Source organism: Gastrolobium bilobum, unplaced genomic scaffold, assembly GCF_033153095.1.
Source record: "Gastrolobium bilobum isolate Gb01-03AN ecotype WA unplaced genomic scaffold, APGP_CSIRO_Gbil_v1 utg2364, whole genome shotgun sequence".
In the NCBI taxonomy this organism is placed as follows: Eukaryota; Viridiplantae; Streptophyta; class Magnoliopsida; order Fabales; family Fabaceae; genus Gastrolobium; species Gastrolobium bilobum.
In genome coordinates, this window is record NW_026897801.1 from 29875 (window position 1) to 37881 (window position 8007).

Genomic DNA, 8007 nt, shown 5'->3' on the forward strand with positions numbered 1-8007 from the left:
CACAAGGGAGAGGTGGCAAGTCTGTTAGTTGTGGTAACTTTGGCTGAACCTTAGTGCAGAGTGTGTGGCCATAGTGCTATTTTTTCCTATGCGTTGCAACAGTCAACCCCTAGGATACTTGTTAACCCCTGCTGAGAACCACTTGTAGCCCCCATTGTCTCCCAAGGCCGTGAGATCTGTAGGAGAGCACCAAGAGTCCAGATTTCAATTCATCTCTTTCATCACTCTACCTAGACCGTGAGCTACAAGAGAACAACGGTCACATAAGTTTCCAAGGTCATTATCCTTCTTTTTCGACCGAAGACACTTAAGCTAGGAAGGTGAGTTGATTCACCCTCTCTGGCCTCTTATTATCTGACCGATTCTAATGGAGTCCGTTTCGCTCATTGTCCGTTCTTGTACAAGTCGTGGCTGAGTTCATTCGCCTTCGCATGCAACCGGATTCAAGCTCTTAAAATTTAGAAATGATTGAAGGGAAACTTCAGGGAGCAAAAGGTCCAGCAACGGAGGGACTACTCCTTCCTTTGCATGCGGCTGAAGGCACGATTCCTACTAGTGAAAATGGTCATCCTAAGTTCTGCACTATCCTCCATTACACGATAGAAAAAGTAAGCCCTCCCTAACTCCTTAATATTGATAGACCGGTCCTTGGGTTATAGAAATTGGTTAAACTTGCTTATGATAAATCTGTATATACAGCTGGCTTAAGACCTTGCCTCCACAACCGTAAGTCTTATAGAAAATGCTATGAAAATAAAGTGATCTTGTGCACTTGATTCTGGCCAAACCGTGTCAATATGGGCAGTCCCCTTAGGGACTTTGCTACTCACTAGCTACCCTCAGTGTTTTGTTAAGAGATGTAATTATTTTTGGTAGTCTTTTCGTTCCTTAATTTTTGGACGCTGCACATATGTAAAGAAGCTGTAGCGTCTTGCTTTCTCCTTGTTCCTTCTCGGTCTTCATGCTCTTGAAATGGGGTTTTAAATTGAGGAAAGTAACTATTGGACCTTATAAATGTGTAACTTGCGCCAAATTAAATGTGGTCTCTGTATAAGTTATAAAACAATAGGAATAAGAAGTTATTAGGAGACTAATGAAAAGTTAGGTCCATGGTGAGTGTCACCTTCGGCCATATGGGAAGAGAGGACCAGATTTAATGACAATTGAATATTTATGTTAGCTTTGGATAATTATTTTGTAACTAATAAAATTGATTAAGGAATAAGTGTATTAAATTAATATGAAGACAGAAATTAGATAGTATAAGAAGCATATTAAAATACATGAAATTGAAAGGCATGGAAATGGCATATGAACAATAGGATTTTATGAATAAAATTCTGACTTGTTCCGCATGTATTTAGGTGCACGCAATGAACATCGGTAGCATCACATCTCTCTCCGGTGGCGTTGGTCACCCGCAGCGGTGGAGAAAGCACAGACATGGGCAACTCAAGCCCCACAGCAATCGGGGTAGCAACAAAAGAATGCGTAGCCCCAGAGTCAAACAAAACATCAACAGCTGATGTACCAATCGTAACAGTACCTCTGACAAGGTTCGGAGCTCGATCCGACTGCTGACGATCCAGAGTATAAACTCTCCCAGAAGATGGTGGCATTGCCGGTGCCGAAGTATGTGGAAGGGGAACCATCTGAAGTGGCACTGCCTGCACTGCAGTAGCCCTCGTCGTCGCCGACAGACAGTCTCTGGAGAAATGGCACTCCTTGCCACACTGAAAGCAAATCAACTGGCCGGTAGAGCACGGCCCAAAATGAGTCTTCCCGCATCCCGAACACCTGGGAGCAGGAGGTCTCGCTGCACTCCCCTGAGCAGAAGTCCTCTTGAACTGACTCGGCGCCTGCCGAGCTGCCAACTGTTTACCCTTGCCCTTGTTCCCAAACTTCCTGTCTCGCCAAGAAGTGGAACTGCCAGCTGCAACCTTCGTCGCCTCAGCAACCTTGGCCTTCTTGGCCTTACTCGAGCTGTAGTAATCTTCAATATCACGACACTGCTGAACAAGTGTCCCAAAATCTCTAGAAGCAGAACCAGCTAGGTAACCAGCAATATCCTCACTAAGTCCCCTGCGGAACTTAGCAGCCAGAAATGTAGGAGTAGGCCTCGCCATCCTGAAGTGTGCAAACTTCACCAACTAGTTGAACTTGGCCAGGTACTCGTCCACAGACAACGAGCCCTGAACCAATTTGTCAAATTCTCCTTGCTGCCTCTCCTGAGCGTCATATGGAAAGTACTGACCCAAGAAGAAATCCTCGAACATAGGCCAAGTCATCACATGACCCTGCATCTCGTAGACATGAGAAAGGTTTGTCCACCACTCATGGGCATCGCCCTCCAGCATGTAAGTAGCGAACATCAACTTCTGCGGATCTGTGCACTGCATGACCCAAAATATCTTGTCCAACGCCTGAAGCCAACGTGCCGCAGCAACAGGATCAAAAGATCCATCAAAAGCAGGTGGCTTATGCTTACGGAAAGCATTCAGCCGGCGATCGATCTCATCACGACCCTCAACAAAAACAGGGACGGTCTGCATGGCCCTCGTAAGATGACTGCCATCTCCCATCTGACTTTGAGAGTCATCCTGCAGACTGGGTGGAGGTGGTGGTGGCGGTGGCGGTGGAGGTGGTGGCGGAGGAGCATGACCAACATCAGGGCCATTCCTCATCTCCTCCAACATGACTCTAAACATCGTCATGTTCCCAGACGGTTGGCCTCCAACACGTCCTCAGTGGCCTTCCTGTTCGCCTCTCTGACGGCGTCCAGCATGGCCTGGTTTGCCATTCTCATGGCCTCCTGGTCGGCTTGTCGGGCCGCCTGCATCTCAGCCAATGCAGCCAGGACAGGATCGGGCCGATCCTCCGAAGTCTCGCGGTTTCACTCGGGTCTTACCATGACTCTGCACAAGTTACACAAATTATGAGTTGATCAGGCCCACACAATGTGGTCACATATGCATTATCATAATAATACTTGACGGAGCAAACACACAAAACAGACACAACCAGACATCCTAACCATTGCAATACATACAGGCTTTTTCCTTGAACCGTTGCTCTGATACCATAAAATGTAACACCCCGTGTATACCCGGAATATTAACATTACATCGTATTAAGCGGTGCTTAATTAAAAATTGCGGAATATTCTTTTTCTTTTCAATTATGACGTCATTATCAGTTACCAACTTGATTACTTAATCAATTTCATAAAATATCGCCTGTATGTAAATTGCAATAAGACGTCTATTGAAATACCTCAATATATAAATAAAGTGTGTTTCTACATCACGGTATTACATCTCGTAATCTGGACAATATCCTGATACATTATTACAACACCAAAAGACTCAAGACATAATCAAGACATAACAATACTATGTGTCATGGACAATCCCCATGCTCACCAAATAAACATAATAAACAACCAGTCTCAACATAAAACTCCATAAACATAACTGAAGCTATAAGCATATAAGCAGCATGCAAATCCAGCATCCAATCATGGCAGCATAATATAACAGCACTCTAACTCAGCTCCGGCCTCCTGTCGCCTGAGGTCTCAACATTACCTGACCCTGAAATAAGCATTCCCCAAACGTGGGGTGAGATCTCTAAACAAGAAATCTCAGTAAGACAAGGGGTCCTCAAGGATCTTCCACCCAAAGTTCACTTACATGTGCAATATAAGTTCTAAAAGCATTTATATCATTATCAGTTCCAAAACTATGTAGTGCAATAGATATCTATGGCATGTGTGTAATCACTATCTACTGGCCAGAGAAATGTAGGAATACGTCTATTCCCTACATGTAGTACAAGGAACACCGCTTGCACCTCACCCACAGCCTCACCCTATTGTAAGTTCTACATACTCAGGCTTACCGTATAGGTGGAACACCTCCATGCATATCAACAAGGCACTAGCATACAATAGCTCAACAGCATTTCCAAAACATCAAAAGCATGTAACACAGCATGCATATACCATATCCCCATGGGACATGGTGGAACCACAACATGGCTAAACCGAGGACACGAAAGCTTACCTCTAAGCTAGCTATCCAATGCCACAAGCTCAAAGTCCAATCACAGTAAATCACAATCTGATATGGACCAAATATAAATCAATAAACATGTACCATATGCATTCAAATTAAAGACAACGCCTTTTCATTACGTTTTATGTCTTAAAGCTTCTAACAAAGCCACAAGCCCTTAATCCAATGATTCTGGCTTAGACCATTAATACAGAAGTTCAACTTCATCAATCTAGGGTCCACAAACCCCCAATAGCCTACTGTACACACAACACAGCTACTGTTCTGCGAAATCCCTGAATATCCGGATATTCCTCGGGACCATATCCGGATATGCAATATCCGGATATCTCACTGTCCATATCCGGATATGCAATATCTGGATATACAGATTCACATATACGGATATCCAATATCAAGATATCCCGAAACCCCATATCAGGATATCACATATCCGGATATCATATCCGGATATCCACTATCCGGATATTCGACGGGCAGATATCCGGATATTTCACGACAGAATTCAGTTTCTGCATTTTCGTGAAGATATCCCTTAAAGGTTCCCTTTTTAATCCAATGTAACGTCCAAGCATGCATCTTTAATCAATTTTAGGTTCAACTATCAGTTGGTTACATGTTAAACTCATTTTCATGCAAAGACACCTTTTTTAATCATCAAAACACATGACCAAAGGTTAGGCAACTCACCCCAAGACTTAAAACAGAGGATGAAGTGCTCTTGGAGGTTACCAATGGCTCCTCATAATTCTGACTAAGAAGGTGCACGAAAATGCACAACAAGATGGCTCATTTCTCCACAAAGATAGACACTTGGAGTTCACAAATGGCAAGACCAAGGCTTCCACTACTCAACCTCCAAACTCAGCCCTCAAGACTGACTCAAACAGTGGCTAAGACTCAGAAAAAGCACCCTCCCATCCTCACAAGGATAACTCTCAAGTGTATACGAGCTCAAGGATGAAGAATCAAGAAAAATGAGGAAGAAAAGGCCACAAGGCTCTCCAAGAGGAAGGAGACAGCAATGGAATAGTAACAAGAGAGCCTCAGCCGCCCAAAGTCACGTAGGAAAATAGGAGGTCTAGGGTTTTGTGCCCACATAAGAGTATTTATAGCCAAAACTCACTTAAGCGTACAGTATTAACTTTAATTGCTACGCTTAGCATTTTGATCCCAAACTTTGGAATCTGAAAATACACATTTTCCAAGAATTAACATATTTTTATTATATTTTTCTTAGCAACTTTCCGGTACGCGCTTTTCAAAGCCAGTACCGGTTTCTAGCACCAGTTCTCATTATTTGGACTTGAAACTCGTTTTACAAGTCCTACATATTATTCTAGTAATTATCATGCACTTACATTAATTTTCTGGAATACTTTTTCAATACGCATTTATACCGTCTAGCAGAACCGGTATCTGCACTTTTCTACCGAAAAATGACTTTCAGCATTCTTAATCACTTACCATAATTATTAAAGCCTCTTAATAATTATTAGGGTCAATTACGAAATCATTTCCTAATTTTGCATAATTAATTATTTAAATACCTTAATTAACGGTGCGGGTTCTTACAATGGTGCCGTGCATGGAATTTCCACTGTGATGGCACGCGCATGACGGTGCTATGAGCGTGATGAAGGCGTTATATACGGAATATGATATATGATGAAAAGGATATATGATGAAAAGGTTTATGATGAAAAGGATTTCATGTTTGAAGCGACTATTTATAATTTTGTGCCTAGTTTAATACTGTTGCATTATTGGTTTTGTTGCCACACTACTGGGATTTTTCTCACCCCTTTGGAGCTGTTATTTTTATAAAATGGCAGGAGGACGTAAAAGCTTTTGAGGACTTGGATATTTGCTGTTGGTTTCTGCTAAATTATGTATTTTATATCTCTCTAACACAACTTATTCCTATACTCGAGTTTGAGTATTGAGAATAGAGAAAATGGTGTACAGTTCCTATATGGATCCGACACTACACGAACAGTAATAGTTGGATTTTGATGAATAGATAAAAAAAAGGGGATAATTGTTATGGCGTTGGATGTTTTCGTAAAGTGCGTTTCTCTTTTGGCAGGACTGCTTTGGGAGCCAATATCAAGTGCTCCTGATGCTTGGTTTGATGTAGTTGAACGCTACTCGAATGATAATAACAAGACACTAAAGTATAACTCTTTACTTTAATTACAGGCTTGGTTGTTATATTTTTTTAGGGGATTCTGGGATTGTCGAAATATCCAGATTTTCTTTGCAAGCTTCTTTCTTTGGAGTTGTTGCATTGGTAATTTATGTGGCTCTCATTTATGCAGACGGACCGCACAAGTGAGTAGATGTCTCAACTTGGGATCATACAACTACCTTGGTTTTGCTGCAGCTGATGAATACTGCACGCCTCGAGTAGTTGAGACATTGAAGAAGTATTCACCGAGCACGTGCAGCAGCAGGGTGGATGGGGGTTAAGTATATTGTTTGTGTTACCAATTAAAAGAAAGTTTTGTTTGGTTATCTATGCACGTGCCTCAAATGTGGCTTCTCTGATAGGCACAACTGCGCTTCACAATGAGTTGGAGGAGGACGTGTTGCAAACTTTGTCAAAGCCGGCTGCTATTGTTTTTGGATGGGCTATGTGACAAACTCTGCTATTCTTCCAGTCCTGATGGGTATGTAAAGAATGTTCAGTGATTTCGTTTTGGTGAGAGATGCTAATTGTATTTGCAATATTATTTATTGATAAATTTATATTTTTATAGGGAGGTTTGATCATTAGTGATTTTTCATTGAACCACAACTCAATTGTTAATGGCGCACGTGGATCTGGAGCAATTATTCGTGTTTTTCAACACAATAGTGAGTACCTTGGCTGCATGCCAAAATAAGAGATATGAATTGTCATTGAGTAGTTTGGTTTTCAATTTCTAAATATAACATTTGTATACTATTGGAATCTCTCTCCTTTCGAATAAGACAGGTCTGAATCTCAATTATTGGTTGGGGCAGATGATGGTGGCTACTGTTCTGCACCATACCATTACCATTTGACTAAATATAATAGGTTAATAAAATCCCACGTGTTCACATTTCTTTTCTACTAACGGAGAATAAGATTAAAGCATAACTAAACTGACCTTTGATTTTAGTTATGTCTATGTAGGTTTTGAACTCTTGTAATCTATGTTTTACTTGGCCATTGGGTTGCGGTTTTTCCTTTTGTCTCGTTGCTGTGCTTATATTACTATTCTGGTGCTACCAATGGTCACAGCATTATTATTTACTTGCCCTTGGCTATTTTACCCGCAGCGCCATCACATCTTGAAGAGGTTTTAAGAGAACAAATTGCAGAGGGACAGCCAAGGACCCGTAGACCATGGAAGAAGGTAATTGTTATCGTGGAGGGGATATACAGTATGGAAGGGGAGCTTTGCAAACTTCCAGAGATCATAGCTGTATGCAAAAAATATAAGGTTGGTTAATGTTGTAGCTGAAATCTAATGTACAAATTGTGCTGTCTGTTGCACCATGTATATTCCACTTGCCTTCTTTTTTCTTTTGGGAAGGGGGAAGTTGGAGTATTTTATATCAGTTTTAATCCCATACACTGATAAGTCTATAGGGATAAGGCATCCTGTAACTTCTCTAAATGAACTGTTGTTATGTCCATGAAAATTGTTTGTGAAAAATGTGGATTCCATTCAAACTTATATTTCATCAACTGCCGATCCCAAAGATAAAGGTGATGTTAATGTCGATGAACTCAAGAAAGAGATAAGAAAATCCCTATTTTTCCTCTTTAAAAGGATGACCCCATCCCCAATTAGTTTTGGATACAAGTCATAAGACAACCTTTCATGCTACTACTTTTATCTTTAGAGTCTGTTTGGGAGAAGGGGAAAGAGAGAGGAAGCAACAGAAAGTTTTCCTT

General features: G+C 41.4%; 1 long non-coding RNA gene across 1 annotated transcript; it reads left to right on the forward strand.

Annotated features, from left to right (window-relative positions):
* Positions 1 to 6179: 6179 nt before the first annotated feature.
* On the forward strand, positions 6180 to 6659 carry LOC133310461 (uncharacterized). Its single transcript, XR_009751460.1, has 3 exons — positions 6180 to 6253; positions 6398 to 6543; positions 6630 to 6659. It is a non-coding gene; the product is annotated as an uncharacterized LOC133310461 (long non-coding RNA).
* The last annotated feature ends 1348 nt before the right edge of the window (positions 6660 to 8007 follow it).